This window comes from Pagrus major, chromosome 6 (assembly GCF_040436345.1).
Source record: "Pagrus major chromosome 6, Pma_NU_1.0".
Lineage (NCBI taxonomy): Eukaryota > Metazoa > Chordata > Actinopteri > Spariformes > Sparidae > Pagrus > Pagrus major.
In genome coordinates this window covers 36,324,187-36,345,429 of record NC_133220.1, presented here as the reverse complement: position 1 = coordinate 36,345,429, position 21,243 = coordinate 36,324,187, and the positions used below count along the sequence as shown (strand labels likewise).

The 21,243-nt window shown below is 40.3% G+C and overlaps 1 protein-coding gene across 1 annotated transcript in view; it reads right to left on the bottom strand.

Moving 5' to 3' along the window:
• The window catches only part of plxnb1b (plexin b1b), a 128,455-nt gene that overhangs the window by 93,418 nt on the left and 13,794 nt on the right, over nucleotides 1–21,243 (bottom strand). Inside the window, exon 2 of the mRNA XM_073468036.1 lies at nucleotides 4,714–4,784. The gene's annotated coding sequence lies outside the window, so the exon portion shown is untranslated. The remainder of the gene's footprint in view (nucleotides 1–4,713; nucleotides 4,785–21,243) is intronic.

The following is a 21,243-nucleotide window of genomic DNA, read 5'->3' as shown; positions in this document are numbered from 1 at the left end:
AACTCCGGACACTATCCAGACATTTTCCGGAGTTGCCCTTTAACACAACACTGTCCGTGTCAGACCTGTTTTCATGTATGGTTTCTCTGTTTGGTTGGGTGGACCATAGAGGAGGAGGACTTGTCAGTAATGATAACTGTTTTTGTGTTTGGACATTTCAGCAACATCAAGGAAACAGTGGAAAGCAATATACAGGCAATTAGAAAAGAGGACAAAGCAGTTACACTCCCTGCAACGTCATCAACATTATCACTACACTCACTCGCTCACTAGTTTGCAATGAATTCTCCAGATAATGGCCTGCTCAACTCACACATGAGCTCAATCAAACATTACACAGACTCTGTACTAGTTACCTGGGTAAAGTCTGTTTAATGTCCGGGCTCCGATTCACATATACAGCTCCCCCAAGTAATGTCCGGACCTATTTCAGGATAGCAGTGCATGTGTGAGAGTGACTACTGAAATGATTTCTTTACAAAGCTAACTCAACCATGGTTTCCAGATAAAATGTACCATTAATTGCTTTTCATTAAGTCAAAAGGATGCACAACCTTAAGCAATGGCAAGCATTGAGATGAAAGAGTGCAAGAAGGAACATGTATGCTTATGCAGGAACTCCCTGAATTGTCTTGCATGCTTCCAAAGGGGTCAAAGGTCAATATAAATTTTCAATAAAAAGAAGCACCAGTGGAGCCAACAGGAATTCACTGAAACCATCTTGCCATCTCTGTGAACATGATCATTCAGCCACTGTTGTCATTTGTGTCTGCTCACTACTCAGTATTCCTGCTTTAAAGCTCTGAAAGCGAGTTAGTGTCAGTCTCAATAACTATGCAGCAGACTGTGTGCTTCTCCAAAAGGGCCTGACTCCTCTGTCCTCCAGCTGAGGGACAGTTTGATGTTGTCTCAAACAACTGGGCCAATCTGCCACCCTGTGATGGCCAAAATTGAATGATGGGGTTTGGGTTCGGTACAGAAACTGCAGACAGTGAGATGAGACCCTGGGCAGTCTGCTTATTTGAAGCAGCTGGCTGGATGTGCGGCCCACAAAGAGAGGTAATGAGAAGACATAAACAGTTCACCCACCAACACCATCCGCCTGGTTCAACCACAACAGCTTCCTGGCTTCCCCCTCTCTGGCTTATCCTCCAGCCAGGTCCTCCACACTACCCCAGCCCAGGAAAAAATAGTCCTGGCTCCAATTTCACAATGTAATCAAAAGACTGGCCTTTGTGGGAGCGCCCAGAGGACAGGAGCCTGGCAGAGTGGAGGACAAGGAGGAGGAGGATCAAAGAAGGGGGATCAGGCATTAGTTTATGTAACCAAGGTCAGCTGGTGGAAAAACATAATAATCCTTGGCGAGGGCAAAAACAGTAAGAGCAAGAGGGATGAGGGTTGACAGAGGTAAGGGAAATATGAAAACAAACAGATAAAAGTCGCAGCGGGGAGGCCTCCATTTGCGTGGCCTGTGCTTCTGGTTTGGCGTGGGGAGGAATAATTGGGAGCAGCGGCTGACACTTTAAATAGCTGCAGAATGTGGTGGGATGCGGTTTGGGGGGAAGTGGACTTGACACCGCAGGAGGAGGAAACTGGATGGATCCCATGAGCCATTGTGTAATTCAGATGAATAGAAGGAAATAGTTAAAAAAGGTTTGAGTGATTGCCCTCTTGACACATCTGGCTATTTTGGTGCACAAGAATTATCACTTATAATGATTATGTGAGAATAAAAATGATAAAAATGAGTTAGTCTTCTAAATCTAGAAGACTAGATTTCTAAAACAATCCTATTATGAAGTTGGACCAAGGGCAACCAAATTACTGGCAAAACGATTAAAAAAACAGCAAGCGGATCGGACAATTCACAAGATAAGGGATACAAGTACGAATCAAATAATTCATGACCCCAAAGAGATTGGAACTCAGTTTATGAACTACTATAGAGACTTGTACAGCCAGCCTCCCTCTGCTGACACTGGCCAAATGAAACCTTTCCTTGAGAAACTGGACTTACCATCAATTGGAAAAAATCAAAATGATCATCTGACCTCACCCATCACAAAAGCAGAGATCGAGAAAGCGATAAATAAACTAAAAACAGTCTACCATCCGAGTGGTATAAAACATTTAATGTACAGCTTATACCTCTCCTCGAAAAATCATTCAACTATACATTTGAATATGGTGAAATGCCCCCTTCCTGGAAAGAAGCGGTAATAACAGTGATCCCCAAGAAAAACAACAGTGAGACTTGTTAAGATTATAGACCCATATCACTACTCAATGTTGATTATAAATTATATACTTCAATTATCGCCAAAAGATATGAATACTTTATCAGTAACATTATCGATGAAGACCAGACAGGCTTTATTAAGGGACGTCAAACCCAGGATAATATAAGGAGAACTTTACATATTATTAACTATATTCTAAAAAAGAAAAAATGTGCAGCCTTAATAAGCCTTGATGCGGAAAAGGCTTTTGATAGCGTAAATTGGACTTTTCTATATCAGGTACTTGAAAAATTCGGACTTAACGACAAAGCTGTCAGATGTATTAAAAAACTTTACCAAAACCCGACCGCAAGGATAAAAATAAACGGCAGTTTGACTGAGAGCATAACTTTAGGACGATCCACTAGACAGGGCTGCTGTCTCTCTCCAACCTTGTTTGCAATCTTCATAGAGCCCCTGGCACAAGCAATTAGGCAAAATGGAGATCTTAAAGGAATAGAGGTTGGGGGAGAGGAACATATCATTGGACTTTTTGCTGATGATGTGATCTGTTTTTTAGAGGACCCAGACACATGCATTCCCATACTAATCAACCAATTAGAGATGTTTGGCTTTTGTTCTGGATACAAGCTTAACTTGACCAAAACACAGGTCCTAACATTCAACTACTCCCCATCCAAAATCATACAACAAAAGCATAATCTAACCTGGAGAGCAACAAAGATGAAATATCTCGGGGTCACTTTAACACAAAACACTGGTGATTTATATGAAGCTAATTACGTCAAACTAGATAAGGAAATTAAGAGTGATTTGGACAGGTGGGATATCCTTCCATTAGACATTGGTTCACGAATAGAGACCATAAAAATGAGTGTTCTACCCCGACTTCTTTACCTGTTTCAATCACTACCCATTGAGATACCCGAAAAACAATTCAGACTGTGGGACAAAATCATTTCAAGGTTTATATGGAATGGTCACAGACCGAGAATCAAATTTGAAACATTACAGATTGGAAAGGATAAGGGGGGTTTGGCATTGCCAAACCTTAAGGGATATTTTCATGCTGCACAAATTAGATATGTAATCTGTTGGTGTGACGAAGATTATGTAGCCAAACGGAAGAATTTAGAAAAATCGGTAAAAGGAAGAGAAATTCAAAGTCTTATTGGAGACAGAGAAGAAGCAATGAGTGTAATTAAACAGGTAAATACAGTCACTCAGTTTACGCTAAAATTATGGTTTAATCTGGTACGAAAATATAAACTAGAGAAAGAGCTCAGACTGCTTCGGTGGATAGCTTATGACAAGAGTTTTATCCCTGGCTCTCTTGACCAAAGATATAAGCAATGGATTCCTAATGGATTAACAGCGATATGTACAGCAATTAAAAATGGGAATTTCATGAGCTTCCAGGAGATTAAACAAAAATATGATTTAAGTAACCAAGATCATTTCAGATATTTGCAGATAAGGAGCTTTTTCAATAAAGAAATACAACACAGTGTAAATCTGGACAAAAATTCAATAATCAAAACCATAACTGAAGCCTATAATGCAAAGAAATTCAGAAAAATATCAACAGTCTATGGGCACATAATGGAGGCAAAAGGGCATACAACGACATATGTAAAACTGAAGTGGCAGAGAGAACTGGGTGTGAACATATCTGATGATGAGTGGACACATATTTGGAAAACACAGCAGTCAACAACATCATCACGTGTTTGGAGATTACATTGCTGGAAAAATTTAATTAGATTTTTTATAACACCCGAAATTAGGAATAAACATACCTCATTACCACAGCCATGTTGGAGAAGCTGTGGAGATGTAAATGTAAACCACTCACATGTGTTCTGGCTATGTCCTAAGATCGCAAAATTCTGGGAAGATGTTCATTTAGTTATAGGCAGAATTTTGGGTTATGGTGTGTTCAAGTCGTGTACATTATTATATCTTGGTGTCATTACGGGAAATGTTGTGTCGAAAGACGATAGATACATATTGAAAATTATGTTAGTAGCCTGTAAAAAGGCAATTACAAGAAAATGGTACAGGACAGACCCGCCATCACAGGAAGATTGGATCAAAGTTATGGACGAAATCCATATTATGGAACAACTGACTTATAAAATAAGGACTCAAGAGGATCAGTGCCACCGGAAGTGGGAGAAATGGACTGAATACGTAAAACGACAGGACAAGGACCATCACATTGACATTAAAAAAAAGGATCAAACTGTAGAAGCATGGTAATCCAACATGTTCTATTTTATGTTCTTTTTCAGATTTTTGTTTTTTTTCTTTGTTCACCCCCACCCCCCTTGTATAATGTTTATACACTGCTAAAGAAAAACAATAAAAAGAAAGTGTCAAAAAAAAAAAAATGAGTTAGGGCTACCATTTCTTTTCCTGTGTATAATTATTGCACAAGCACACGCAGAAAAATAAGAATTTAGTTTCCTACCTGTGGAAGTTCAGTGCTCTTTTCCTGCCATTTCCAGTCTTTCCATGGCTCCCATGAGGATTTGTCAAAACCTGGAGGCGGACAAGCAAGTTAGAAAATCCACCAAGCATTTTTACAGCTTTCTTTCCTAAAAGCCAAAAGCATGACATAGAGAACAACACAAACTGCCACTGCGAGAGACCATAATGTGGAAACAGATGATGATAGCAGGAGTCAGTGGCTGAAGAAATCTCCACTACTAGTGAGCTTAAATCATTTGCAACACCTGCCATGTCTTCTTAATTCATGCTTTGCAGGTGAGGGCCCCTGTTCTTCATACGAGGCAACTATTGTTCAGTACAACAACAAAGACTATGCTGAACACTGCGAGGCAAGAGCAGCCACAAAGTCACCTTTTCAAATCCAGACAAATGGCTGCCACAGAGAAGAGAGCCTGGCACAGCATGGAACATGACACTCTGTAGCACTTTCATAGCACATACTCAAAGCTACAGTGAGAAATGGTTAGGAGAGGATTTAAGGATCATCAGGATTTAAGATACAATGAAAAATGTAGGACTGAGGTTTAAAATTTGCTATGAGAAGGTAAGTCTATCTTCTAGGGGCATCAAATTCCACTCTCTCTGGCTATCTATCCTTATCACTGCCCGATTCCAAATAACACTGACAGAAATTCCCACACAGAAAAAAGTATAAGAACCTGCCATATCTAACTGTGTCTAAAATCCATTACATTGCATGCGCAGTCTGGGGTTTTTCCACACCGATTTTAATTAGTCTGGACAGCAAAAATCCAAATGAAAAGCAATTTTTGCAAATCAAACCAAACCACATTTGGAGGAGGTTGGAAAGCAACTCATATCTAATTTCTACAGATGCGTCTCAGTCTGGACTATCTAAAAGCTCATGGACACAACTACATGGTCAAGTTCAGAGTGACAGAAATGCATCAAAGCAGCTGAGCAGAATCCACGCTGCTACTAGCAGAGGGGTGTGGAAAACGACACAGAGAACAACTGTCCGAGCTGAGTAGACTTCATGATTGTTGGGAGAGTAAGATGATGGATCTCCTTTTCTCATGCCTTCATCTTAGAAGGCTCTGTCCCCAGCGTACATAGTGACTGACATAGGTTGGTGATGTCTGGACACAATAATCTGCTCTGACCACAGTGCAGACAGTTTGTCTTTCAAATCTTATTTGAGAAACAAATCTGATTTGCCTGCAGTGAAAAATAGCAATAGTAGCATGAATTTTGAGCTTGGATTAAGATCAAACCAGGCCGAATGTTTAACTTTTTCCACATTTGAATGGCTCAATTTATAGATATATAATGACAGCCATAATTTGGATTATATTTAATACACAAAATGTTGAACAGAATCACACTTCAATTCTACTAAACTGCTGTACTGTATAACCCCAAGCTCAAACAACCAAGCTGCATGGGTCCAATTCTGAGAAACAGATGATCTGAAATTAAAACTGGATCCTTCTCAGCTTTTTAAAACCCTAATAATTTCTCATCTCATGCTGTCCTTCACCACAGGTGTCCTTGAAGGTGTAAATGCAGTATCATTCTGTTGCCAGAGAAGATCCAAATGATAGTCATTGTCAAGGAATGTTACCTTAACTTGGAAGAAGTTTGGTCTAACCTGGAGTTTTTCCAATACACCCTCAGGTTTGTAAAAAAGTTTGCCTGCTGATCCTGCATCTACTATCTCTGCCCCTGGCTGAAACACGTTGGGTCTTGTTTTATGGCGACTCCCTCAGATGCGAAGCTGGCTCTGATGCAAGACTAACTAACTTATACATATATAGATCTCATTTATGTTTGACCCAGACTGTGAGGATAAGTCCTAAAGCTGAGCTGCAAGAAGACATGTTTGAAGATGACTGTGCAGAGAGCAGTTTGTTGGAATTGCGGACAAGATTGATACACTAATAGGATTGACGTGACAGGAACAGGAAGGATTGCGGTCTTTGCTCTAATGTTTGTTCCCCTAAGGGAGTTTCCAATTCAAGGATTAAGGCTGACTTGTATCACACAATGGTTCATCAGGTTGGGCAAACAGGGTACAGATGGGTTATCAGAGGGCCTGGAGCACCTTTACTTAAAGAATGTTAGTGGATACGTTCAGCTTTTGGAGACTAGAGGCAGCGAAGCCATGTCCTCCAGCCAATAGCTCTTTTGACATCAGGCCAAATGAAGAAACCTTTTGTAAGAGCACTCACACAACAACAGCCAGACACACGCTTTCATGTTTAGGGGACGACTTGAATCCGGATGCATTTAAGCCTTAAGCCTTTGTGGCCATGAAAAGGGACTGTGCCAAGTTCAGCCAGGCTTCCCATTGTTAGGAAATGTACAGTGACTCAACTGGTGACATGGTGTGCTCACTCACCCTTGCCAAAACTAGTGAGTCACTGGCCAAAAAAGGCAGGCACACCCCCCCTCCACAGCAAACTCTACACAGAGGGACATCAAACCCATGAGTCCTCTCATACACATCCACTGCTCCAAATGCACAGGGTTTTTTAGACAGCGCCGAGAGGGACCGAACTAAACACAAATCAGGTCAGATTAACATGGGAAAGAAAAATATCACTGTCACAGCACAGCGGATGCAGGGGGTATATTTTCTGTAAACAGGAGGCACGTCCTTCAGAGTAACTAAAACCGTCACAAAAAGAATTCTCGTGAGAAAACAGACTTCAAAAAGAGGCCATTTCCAGGCATTATAAAATCCTAAATTTAGTCTGAGCTTTTACCCATGACTTGGCAACGCTGGAGAATTTTGGTACACATGATAGCACCATAATGTTCGTTTTTTTTAACTGGATCCTTTATTTTGTCTGTTCAGTGGAGTTGGAACATGTACATATCCCAAACACATCAAAACAGCCAGCTCTTCACAAGAGGAAATGACACAGCGTCACTAAAACCAACAGTGCCACCATTCCTGAGGTTGTTAAGCTGTTGGCCTTAAAACTACCACTGACAGTGTGCCTTTGGCCACGGCCGCTCTGTAATTAAATACCAGAAATTTCAGCTTTTTTCCCTTTGCTCCTTGGAAAATATATACAGGGTCTAAATACAACTGCTGCCCTGCCCTCTCAAGCTCGTTGGCTCAGAGCTGATGCCATCCTGCTTCATTCCTCAACCCACATCTGGTCATTCAACCTCAGAATGAATAAAGGTTATACTAACAAATTCCACCAGAAATAAGGCAGAAAGGGCAGCCTTGGTGTCAAACTGAAGCTGAAATAGTGCTGTGGTTGAATTCCAGAGAGACAGAGGTATATGTGCCACTGAATCCAAACAGCAGAAACCTTCCTTGAAAGTACTCTCCAGCAGTGTAAGCACACGGATTAATATTTTAACTTTATAGTAAACTAATGTGAGACTGGGCATCTATCTCTAAGCCCCAATGAGATAGAGGATGAACGCTTTCCAGCGACAGCTCGGTCATTAAGTCTAATTGTGTTCTCACACTGAACATGACAAGCAGCATTCTGTTGCCATGGCCAATTCATTCATTTGCAGGAAAGGATAAGCTCGTCATCGTAATCTGACAACACCACATGGCATGTGTGCCAGTTCCCCCAGCTCCCATTAGCAATGATTGATTTTTCGTAAGTCAGTGGGGGAGAGGCACATAAGGGTCATCAGCTACACCTCATCTGCCTGCTTTAATTAACGCTTCTCTATCCATCCTCACAGTAGCTTTTTTTACGTGACAAACATAACATTGCTTAAAGTGAGAAAGCTTCACATGTGCTGATTATTTCTTATCTATAGACAGACTCCCACAATATAAGTTAAGCTAATTTTAATGCCTTAATCCCCATTCCTTTTTGCAATTTCAGAAGAGTGCCGTCTCCAACGTTGATGAAGGCTCTCAGTCATCCAGGTCATGGTAATTCTAAGTGCTGTATTGTAGGCAACTGGACTTGTTTCAGTTTCCTGAAGAAGTTTCACCTCTCATCCAAGAGGCTTCTTCAGTTCTAACTAACTGGAGGGGAGCTGCAGGCTTTTAAACTCTGTGTGGGAGTGTCCTTACAGAGTCATTAAGGACACGTGTGAGCTCTGAGTTTCAGAGTCATTAGGGCCACTTGTGGATTGTTGACCCAACCAGTCTTCATGTGGGTTGTTAGGGCTAGCTGAGCCCAGGTGTGAGCGGTTGTTAAGCTGTCTGGGGAGGGAACTCAGTACTGCATTGTGGGTGATAAGTAATGTCGTAGGCCACGTCCTCTGTTCAAAGACAGTTGTTCCAGTTTGACATAGATGGATTCTTTTACTCCTCTTTCAAACCATCTGTCTTCTCTGGCCAAGATGTTTACATTGTTGTCCTCAAAGGAATGATTTTTCTCCTTCAGATATAAGTGGACAGCAGAGTCGGCCCTTGTGTGTTGTACCATTGGTTTATGAAGAGGTTGTTTTGTCTCCCCAATGTACAAATCTGTGCATTCCTGGCTGCATTGAACAACATAAACTACATCACTCTGTTTATGCCTGGGTGTTTTGTCCTTAGGATGGACAAGTTTCTGCCTCAGCGTGTTTGTAGGTTTGAAGTGAACTGGGATATGATGTTTATTAAAGATCCTCCTGAGTTTCTCAGATATTCCCGCGACATAGGGAATGACGATGTTACGTTTTTTCCGTCTCCTCCTCTCTGTCTGCTCTGGATCGTCTCTAATATATCTAAAATTCCCCCTTAAAGTGTAACTCTCGCCAAAATGCAACCTAGGCTTTTTTTGTGAATGTAAAAGCATAATTACGACGAAAAAGCCACTTTTAAGATTTACCGTAGTTTCGTTTTCAGGTCAAAATCATTTTTAATGGCGTGCTAGGGGCAACATTACTCAGACTCAGACAACTTTATTAATCCCACCAGGGGCAATTGGTTTCGTCAGCTTGCATACTGGCACAGTACAAAAACACAGTACACACAATAAATAGATAGGGAATAAGGTAGAGTAAGTAAATTACGGTAGCATCAAAATCGCCATTTTTAAAACACTAAGAAGAACAACTCACGTTAGCAGTAGCAGTAGCCGTCCTGCCAGAGAAGAGTCGATCCCCGAGTACGGCGTAACATGGAGCCTTCTCCTCCATGTTACGTCGCACTCGGGGATCGACGCATCTCGACTGGCAGGATGGTGGCCAGCGGAGCAAGCTACTGCTAACGTGAGTTGTTCAAAAACCTTTTTAGTAAACTCTGTGTACACAAACAATGTTCTCAATGCTCGGGTTCATGTGTAGAGACCCTGGTGATACTACGAGCAAAGTTTCATGTTGTGTTGAGTCTTCTTAGTGTTTTAAAAATAGCGATTTTGATGCTACCATACAGCTGCCCCTAGCACGCAATTGAAAATGATTTTGACCCGAAAACGAAACTACGATAAATCTTAAAAGTGGCTTTTTCGTCGTAATTATGCTTTTACACGAAGGTTTGACTCGGGTACATTCACAAAAAAAGCCTAGGTTGCATTTTGGCGAGAGTTTCACTTTAATGGATAATTGTAGCTTATAAACACTTTAGTCTTATTTTTGAAGTTTTTGCAATTAAAGTTACAATAACTTTTTTGCAATTGCTCAGATCTGGGAACATGGTGACATTGCTATAATGAAGTCCTACATGGACAGTTTGCTAAGATTGTCTAAGTCACTTTATTTGGAGGTGAAACAAAAAAATCGGCTCACCTCAAATGTCAGCATTAATCTCTCATAGCACACAACTACAGTAAGTACAGCAGGTCAACGTTGTACCTGGATGTTGGTCTGTTATGATGGATGCTTGTAACAATGGATGATACTTCTACTGTTTGCCTTTGTTTTCTACCCTGAATAAGTTTGCTTTGTATGATTGTCATGCTTCTTTACTTATTTTTTTCAAGTGTTGCTGTGTTTCCAAAACTCAGCAATTTACATGAAGAGTGCGATGTTAGTATTGAAAAGTACACAAAGACTACCAGTCTTACACAATAATAATGTCAACATGTTTAAAGCTGCTATAAGGAACTTTCATTTTGTGTTGATTCTGGTGGCCCCTGTGAACAAAATTGGTATGAGCACCATCCCCTCTGTTAATAAAGATCTTGATCCAACACGTGTTCATTTGTTTGGAAAGCAATTCAAAGAAAGACACAACATATTTTTAATAACATTTCTCTTTCTTAAACCCAGCTGTTTGTAGGATGCATAGCGATGAGTTAATGTGTTAATTTATGGCTACACAAGATTAATAACTGTAATATGAGGAAGGTGAAAAAAGTCAATTTTTTTTAGTGCCGTTCATGAATCTAGGTTAGCCTGCATGTAGCCTACAGCTAAAAGATTCGGCTGCTCAGTAATGGTAATTTTGTTGACAAACCTAAAGTTCTCAAGATTCTCTAGATTTCGAGGGGGTTAGGGCTAACCCTTCAAGGCAGTAACAGGCATTAAGAGAAACTGCATAGAAATAGCCAGTCTTCTCATTGATCTAGTCTAGTTTGTTCATGTAGGTCATATAGAGACATCAGTATTAAACTGCGACTCTTTCATAACCAGTTAAAAACTCCTTGCAGTACGTTTAAGGAGTAATGTTTACTTTGTTAACATCTAAGTTAGGCTGTCAGCATGCCAACATTTTCTAAATGGCACTTAACACAAAGTACAGCTCAGGCCGACGGGAATGTGTTAAGTTTTGCAGGCATTTGGTCTTAAACCAAAGTACTGGACAATCAAAATTTTAACCTGATGATGGCGATAGATCAAAAGTTAAGGGATCACAAATGTTAATTGATAGGAATTCATCCTCAGGGGAACGTGAACTAAAATGGTGGACTATGCAGCTTATGTGGCTAAAAAACAGACCCAAGTTGTAATAAATTTGAATTATGCTTTAAAAGTTTACTGTTCTGGACACTAAATCTTCATTTTTAAAGTTACAGGTTTGTTATTTTACTTAAAGTCCAGGGATTGTAACACTTATTGTCCTTTCAGACTCTGAGTCAATCTGATTTAGAGGCGGCAGACAGCAGAATTTTTGCGGCCAGCAGCCACCAACAATCAATTTGCTGAAGATGATGTCATGCCTAAATCAACCAGAGAAATATTCACCTACACCACAGACGGCTTTGTTGCAAATATTCCTGTTGAAATTCACGCAAAGTACAGCAATAAATCCAGTGTTGCTTGATTGTTTTCAGATGGCGCTCAATAGCTTGGATATGCAGCAGCAGCAGAGCCCAGGGGCAATCAATGAGGATATCCCCGAATGCCACTGTGCCAAACCCATGAGGCCCATAGTGTTTAGTCCAGTTGTTCAGCAGCCCAGACACCTTGCACAAAATTAGGACTTATCAGTTTGACAAAGCAGTGTCGGTGGCTCATTTGTAAAAGGAAAAGAGGTTGAACGTTTTCCTATTTGACATTATATGATTAGAACATAATACTGAAATTATGAAATAGTTCCTGTTCTGTAAATCCGCCCACAGATGACTTACATCTTAATCTGTCTGATTTAGAAACACAGAGCCAGGCTGGCGCCTAATTCACAGAGGGCATGGTTGTTTCATTTTCATTTCTTTAAATTATGGGAAGAAAATCACATCACGTACATACAGTATTTCCACAACATTCAATTAGCAAAGGCAGCCAGCCACTGCAGCACCGCCACCAACACTCCAACAGGATTTCAACATTTCAAATTTGATGAAAGAGTCACTTCTATTTGTGTGAAAGGGAGGCTCCACACTGTCCACAGTGTTACAAACATAAGACTGTTGAAGAGCTGAAGCAAAGTTGCAAACCAGAGTGACATGAAGCGATGGTGAAGCAGGCCTGAAGGTAGAAAAATGGTAAATGGCAGTCAGTGGTCCGTTTTTATAGATATATAAACAGTCATGTAGTATCCTCCGTGTCCAGTTCAAAAGCTGTGCACTGAAATGACTATTTTATATGAGACTAAATGTTTCAACTTCAAAGTGAAGGCTATTTTAATTTAGATTTTAAGTGTTAAAGTGGTGATACTTTTATCGTCAACAAATCCAATGCAAACCCAACGGTGAGCTGATCCTACTAATAAGTATTGTGTGTGTGTGTGTGCACAGTCATTCCTGTGTGCCATAGAGCTCCATTTGTCAACTAGCCACTGTACTTTATTTAGACTCCATCCCACATACACCGAAATTCACTCACTAGCATACTCACAAATGCGAATTAGTTCACGGCCCAAAATAGTTCCTAACAAATGCACTCTTCCTGTTCGAGTAGTGTTTAATAAACCCTACAGTGACCAGCTTTTTAAAGAAATTATTGTGTTTATCTTAGGGAGGAAACTATAAATCTGTTAGGTGATTTTAAAATTTTGAGTGCCACAGGGCCAGGGTGGGGCCAGGTGTTCTTGTATAAATTGCTCTCACTCATAGGTACCAGCCACCTAAATACGCCTGACTTTTTTAGTAAGATCCATGCATAATTCCCTGAGAAATTAATGAAAAACATGCAATGCTAAAGAAAGTGAGAGAAAAAATTCCTGGATCCATCCACCGATTATTCTGGACCAGGACCCATCCTCCATCCAAGTTTTGGGGAAATCTACTTAGTAGTTTTTGTGTAATCTTGCTGACAAACCAACCACCCAACAAACAAATGGAACCAGGGGAAAGCGTCACTTCCCTAGCGGAGGTAATTACAGAAAATATATTGAAAAATATCATGATTGCTAATTTCACTCAGGACTAATTTGAAGCTGAGGATTTTTGCATCAAATTCCATAAAAAGTACTACAGCACTACTCTGTACTACAGCAACACTAATGAGTATGAGTTCTAAATGAGGCCATCGCCTTTCGATTGCCTTCTACTATGCAGGATATCAGGTCATGGGGTCATCATAGTAATCAGTTTGTTGTCCATGATCAATAAGCAGCAGACTGAACATGTGTAATCAATAAGGGCCCAGAGAGAGCATTTTTATTTAACATCCCAGTCTGTTCAGTTTTGTTCATCTGCAAACATTTTCCATCTCCCATGACACCCATTTCCATTAAGACCATTTCTTACTTTGATAGAGACACCATTTGCACCTGGTAATAAAATGTGATCTTTATCCCGACAGGTAACCCAGATGAGGAAAAATGCATGTTAATGCAAAGTGTAAATGATCCAGCTTGCATTGTGTTCAGATCTTGGTAGGAGTAAATGTAATCTGTTCATGCAATCTTTTCCCTACACAATATAACACTGATACAGATATTTGTTCTCACCTTATTTGGAGAGCAAGTGAAATTTAGAGGGTGAGCAAGTTAGGAAGCTAAAAGAGATGCACCAGTAATAACTTGTTAAACGTCTATTCTGCACAATGAAAATGCCAAAGAATGCATTATTCAACCGAACCATTGGTGCCAACCTGAAAACAAAACATACCGCGATTAATCATCTGTTCGATCCACTTTAACAATACATGCGTGCTTGTTGTTGCTGCGCAACATATTCGTGTCACACAAAACCTGATTCCATGATCAATGTGATTGCATATGTATTTCCAGAGACGTGGCTACAAAATGGTTTTACACCATAGTAATTCACTTCAGCCTGGCCCTTAGCTGGTAACAGTATGGACCAACTCTGCTGTGAAGAATGCAGGGACGAAACCAAAGTGACGTTGGACTTCTTATTCCTCTTCTGTGGCAGTGAACACAACACACAGCCTTTCAGTAACTATTGAGACTGCAAACTCAGCTCATCTACACACTTCATGGCTGACTAACTACTTACTCCTAATAGCACCAACATTTCTGTGACTGCAGTGAGAGGATAAGAACCCGATTTAGGGCCAATACCAACACTATTCTTTTAAAATATTTATACACAGAATGTATTCATAAACACAGAATTTTTATTTGCAATTATGCCTTAAATGTGGTCATCAAACACTAGTGACAAACACATGTATGTAATAGAAGCAGGATATTATACTGTACAGTTTAACAATACGCTTAATTGTCAAAAATCAGGGCCTTGAAACAGTCAACCTCACTAGGAAATTAATATTCATAAAATAACCCAAGAATCTTTTTCCAGGCCAATATATCGATCAGGCTCTAGTTAAGATGTATTTGAAGATCAAAGTATTTGTATTAGGCTGTATTAGGATTGTATTCTTTACATACACTTCTACCCCACTTCCAAGCGGCCGCGGCGACCTCTTGCGACTGCAGCCAACCCATAACAAGAACCCGTCTCCACCCAAATTCGATACTCAACTCATGTCTGTGCAGGAAACCTGAGAGAAAGACATTTTTAAAGTGTGTGTTCAGATCTCAGTAATTTTGTAGCGTCCAACTGAATCTCTCTAGTTTCTCTGTCCTGTTTGTACTTTGAAACATCTGCTGAATTTTACCGTTTTGTCGTGTTGCTTTCAGCTGTTTCACTGCTGGTAAAAACACAACGTTTCTGTAATGCTGCGTCATAATAAAAGCTTTTAAATGACTAAATAATGGGGGGGCTTTTATTGTGAAGAAGTTATAGGAAATTAAATGTGTTTGTAACTGGATTAGTGGAGCCATTTTATTAGCCATGATTCTTAGATAGTACTGCGGGGATCGAGACAAGCGCGTCATTGTTTTAAGACAGATCTTCAAGCAGGTGGCCCAGTTTTGATGGAAAAGCAAAACCTCAGCCGCGCTGGGCTGCCACACCGTGTCAAACTGGGTAGAGCCAGGCCGGTAGATGTGACGGAAACATGGCATAAGTCTTGTATCCTGTGTTACTTGGTCTATAATGTTAAATCATCATCACAATCATTTGAACTGAAAACATAAACATTTAAACTAAATAATACCTCATATTCTATCTATGTTTACCCCCTGAGCTAAAACACAATAGACCTGTGATCACAATAGTAAACAATGTGCAGATGTCTGTAACATTAGCTCATTCTCAAACAAATGAAAGTTAAGACACATAATTAACAATCAGTCTGCTACTCCAGTGGAAAAAATGTCTAATGTGTTCCTGTAAAACACAGCAATAATGTCCTAACAGGAGGGGTAGTTTGTGCTGTAAATCTTTTACAGCTGCCCTCGCTGATCATCGCACCGGCTAAGGAACACATGAAGTAAACCACCAACACTTTACTGCCCTGCTCTTTGTCTACATAAAGACAAACTAAATGAGGGGAGGCCAAGTTGGCTAAACTTTAAGGATGCAAAAGAGTGTTTTATGTTTATTTCAGCCAATAATAATTTTTCAAATTTTATTGCAGCAGCACCATTTGTTTGGTTTCTACTGTTGCCTGTAGACACAGTTTTATTACCTCTACTGATTTATGGATCACTAAACACTAAACTGTTTCCAGATGTCTGCAATAACCAAAGGAAATGCAAACAAATTTATCAAATTGCATTATAATAGTCGGTATTGTGGCGGAAAGTTTTATTGATTCATTGAATCAATGAATTCTTTTCCGATAAACGTTACAACATCAGAAAATATCAACATGGCCTTTCTATGTTCACAATTTTTTGTATACAAAAATACCTCTTTACATCATGTCAATATATTGTGACCACAACAGTCCACTGTACATCTCTACCAGACCTGGGGAGTCTGGTCTATCAACAGGAACCCTGTAGGTCCAAGGACTTGTTGTGTTCACATTTTAACGGAAGGAATGTTTATGGTAGACAGCCTGAGATGGTGTACTGTCAACCAGATAGCACAGGAGGAGGAAAAACGTTTGAAAGAAATTAATAATTGCAATCAAGATTTAATACATTTCCTTTAGCAAGGCTGCTGCCAAGTTAGCCAAGTGGCTTCCTGTCAAACCAAAGCTGTATCAGATAACAGGGAAGAGTGATCCTTCAGGATTCAAATTACATTGAAGAGGATGTTGTTATTCTGTGCTGCCTGTAAGTCATTTGTGACAGGCTGTGCAACTTTTGTGTGTTAACAGTGGGCTGATATTTCATTTCTACACTATTGTGTAATTGACTAATATATTTACATCATTATCTAAAGAATGTTTTGTTGACAAAAAATACAGAGTGTTAATGATACATAATTTATCATGTTAATCAATTATTTAATACAATCCTTCTAATGTAAAAAGCTGCTTGTGTGGCTGACCTGTGGCCACTACAGGTGTGAATCTTCACTGGCCTCACAATTCAAATGACCCAATTCCATTATGACAGAGCTCCCTGCATGAAGGTGTGTCTTTAACTGATGCAGCACTTGTCTTGAGAAGAGGTTAATGGAGAAGCTGTGATTCATAAAATTCCTCCAGTAGTATTATCACTGTTAACAAAACTGTTAATTTGGTTCCTATAAATTGTTCACAATAGAAGTTATTTAGTTATTTAAAAACTTTTGTGATGAAGCAGCAAAATCAGAAAATGTTGGGTTTCCCTGTTTATTCTATTTGTATTTTTTTTAAAAACAGAGGCAAAGACTGAAGAACACGCCTATGTAATTGTATGCCAATATGCTAGCAAGCTCCCACAGAGCAAGAGACAGAAAAAAACCAAACAGCATAAGTAGGACATCTTACTCAATTAGGCAGAGCAGGTGGTAAAGAACAGAACAAAGACGTTGTTTTTTGTTTGAATAACTACACTTTCATCAGTGTGCTGTAATGCCTTATAATGATATGATTTCAAGACTACCTGCTTTCATATTTTTCTACAAAGTGAAGCAGCAAGCAGAGAGATACAACAGTTTGATGTGGACAATCTGGACATGCAACTTCCACATTATCTTGTGTGCACTCTTGAGTTACATGAAGTAAGGAGGTGGGGCGAACAATACACCAACACATACATACTCAAATCCCCCCTCAAGAGTGCTCCATAACCCTGGAAACAGAGGCCTGGTTCATTTGCAGCCAGATTAAGGCTACTGAGGTGGAGCGGGTGGAAAAGATTATTCCTGTAGGCAAGAAAAAAAACCTTAAGCTCTCCATTAATAACATGAAGAGAGTGTTATTTATGAAAAATGTCCCAAGGCTCATTGGTGCACACACGCACACACACATACATAAGTCTAGTATGTTGTAAGCTGAGCTATTACATTACACCGATTTGTGTCAGCCAAGTCTGCAGACACACAGCATATATTCTGGACTGTGAATTAGTCGCAGTGTGGTTCTGGTTTTATTTACCAGGATTACAGCACAGTAAATGAGGAATGGTACCAAAATTTCAGATCATCTTAAGGAATGCCTGAATCAAAGCCTTGTAAATCCAGCACAGTGAGGGCAACAGAGAAGCCTGTATACTGCGACACTGTGTGCCACAGCTCAGCTTACCAGCAAGTGGCAAAGGTTGCCAGGAAACACTGTGGGCCCACAGGGTGTTCACATTCAGACACACATGCACTCACATATTCATACAAACATTTCAACAAGAGTCTGAGTACTTCTGTGCTGTTAAAATGTTCAGTGGGACAAAAAAGTCCAGTTGAGGGAGTATCATGTCAAAGCAAGGATTACGGAGCCCCGTGACCCCTGACCCCTGTGGGAGTGTGAACCAACAGTAAGTGTCACGGTAAGAAGACACATGATAGGCAGGTTGTAAAAATACTGCTCTGCTGGGGCAACATGTCTACTGTCTGTACATGACAAGGAAGTGACACTTAACATAAGGTTACCAGTAGCTCCTGAAAAAAGCAATGATAAAAAAGAGTTATGATGACAGTTCAGATAATTAACTCACTCATTTGCCAAGTTCAATATGTCTCACATTCACTGCTCATGCCTTCTTGGATGTGAAGGCCTGCTGCTTTTCTCCATTTCATGCCACAGCAAACTGAATAGAATACTTTTAGATGAACAAATCCTAACTCAATGTCCACTGACTAGCATTTTCAAGAGCTTACAACAGCATCTCATCATTATTGGAAAGAATTGAATACTTTTCGTTTTTAGTTGAAAAAAAATGCAACTTGATCTTTCTTAACAAAAATGAAAATTCAATGTTGCAGCATTCTCCTAAACAACTGAAGTAGAAGGGGACTTCTAAAACATTAAAACATTAAGAAACTTCTGAAAAAACAAACAAAAAAAAACAGAACATAAAATGACTCCATAAAGCTTGTCCAATATAATCCAAATCTCCAAAAGCCCTGGGACCCCAAATTGATTTGAAAAGATGTAGTCTTCACTGTAGGTGCTAAGCTCAAAGTGTTAGCAAGCAACCCATCTGTACAAGCTTGACCGTGTGTCAGCGGTGTAAATAACGTCTTTTCAAATCAGTTTGGTATCTCAGGGCTTCTGGAGACTTGGATTACACCAGACGAGCTGTATGGAGCTGTTTTATGGTTTGTTTTTTCAGTAGGTTTTTCTGTTTTAAAACAAGTCCCCATCTACTTCAGTTGTTTAGCAGAATACTGCAACACTGTTTTGCTGTGAAGCTCCAGAGATGTTTTGTGGACTATGAAACTTCACCTGACTTTTCATCAGCATGGGGTGAGCCAGATAATGACTGAATTTAATTTTTTGTTTGCAGGGATTTGAATGATTAACTATTAAAAGAAAAATTCAAAGCTAAATTAAACCAATGAGATGCATGCAGGACTAAATGCTTTTCTGAGATGTAATTCTAAATTGAAGTGATTCTGATTCTTTTAACTACCAATTTTATTGTTTTTGCTTTTACATGACCCACCACTAGCTGGAAAAATGTAGTTAATGTGTTGTTATGAGACCATTTTAAAGCTCAGTGTATCATTTCAAAGGGCGTAGCCTCTTTTCAACCAGGAACAGTGATGTTCAGCCTGCATACCTTAAGCTAGGTAGTTTGAGACGACCCAGGAACATTGTTCTGTGGTCCACCAGCAGCCGGCCAAGGTCCTGAACCTTTAACACGCCTGTCCAACATTCGTCTTTGGCTTTCCATAGCAACCCCCCCTTTTCCCAGGATAGAGAGTCCCTCCCCCCTCGGCACTTAAAGGGAGTTGGGGGGGGTCAATTTAGGGGGAGCTGTCTTAAGAAAAGGGCGTTTCTGGGGAAACTGAGCGCTCACTGTTCTCCAAGAGCTTTCATGGTTGCCACTTGGCAACAGTCGACTGTCGGTATTTCAAAACGCTGGTTTTCACGCTTGCCTGCGTGCCACAAAAAGCCACACACACACACTAACATGAAGTGAGGAAAAAAGCCAGCTAGTGTCACCACAGCAGATGCCTCTTGCATTGTTGCCTCTGAAGTCAAAAACCAATCCTAGCTGCCTGACGTCATGTCAATGATATTCAATTTCAAGCGCGCTCAAAGTCCATTCATTTCAAATCATAAGCCAGGATGAATAGCCACCTGTCTGTCTACAGCCATGCAATGCAAAGAACAATTCAGCATGTGCAAAAGCAATTTCACACAGATTACTAGTCCCTAAATCTGCCCAGAAATTTCTTAGTTTCAGAATTAAAATGTTCCCACAAACCCTTGTTGACTTTCACAGTAACTTCACAAAGTTTATGTTCAAAAGAGTTGTTTGGATGCCGAAGCCTGGACGCTCACGGTTATCTTCCAGATGGTGGACACTCCTCCTCGGACACACCCACTCACCTGTCCTTCCTCTGAGGAGACGGAGAAGGAGTCTGCAGTAAACACCAGCTGTTTTCTAACTGACAGACAGGGGAGGAGACACACATCATCCTCTCCTTCTCCTCCCCCTGCCTCCTCTCTGCTCGAGGTATGCCTTCACCTCTCTAACCCCCACTTTTTCCTCACAATCCCTCTCTCTGGTTGGCTGGTCTTTTCAGCCTCCTCTTCAACAAAAGAAACAAAGGAGGCAGGGCCACTTTCCCTGTTTCCCCCACTGCAGAGAGAAGGAGAAGGGGATACAAGATCTGCAGACCACCCTTCCAACGCTTCACAGACCAAGCACAGCAGAAAGCGTGTGCAAGCAAAATTCTTACACCAAACATGCAAAAAAACCATGCAGACAATCAAACTAGGATCTGTGTAGGGTGTTCACCGGAAATTTGCAGGTGCAGACAGTAATAGAAGTGGAACTCATCAAACCCCTGCTTATTTTACTTACAGCTGAGCTGTTTACACATTGTGGATCAGTTTTCCACAAATTAAGGCATGTGCAGTTTGAAGTGCATGGAAAATGTGAATGAGTGAGTATGTACGTTTGTATCCTTGGAGAGAAGATGTTGTCGTCTGGTGGGGCTATATTGGCTGCTATTCAGATTTAGCCATTTTCCAGTGCGGTGCTGTGCCATGCCAACCACTGGAGCAACTTTGGGTAACTTTACAGTAACTTTGGTATTTTTCAACCTGGACCATATTTTCCCATGGTTTTGTGTCCAATACCACTTTTACACCACAAATAGCGTGTATATGCAGGTTTTTAAAGCATGGGTAAACCAGCTGAAAGTAGGCAACAGACTCCTTTTGCATTGCCAGGAGACGAGTTTGCCTTTATGGTTTTTTGTCTTGCATGTTAAATTTATCATCACAAACATGCCAGAAGAAAGTAGAAAGTAACAGATCATATACCTCATCAGACTACATCCAGAGGACATAAAACTTGTTAAAGTCT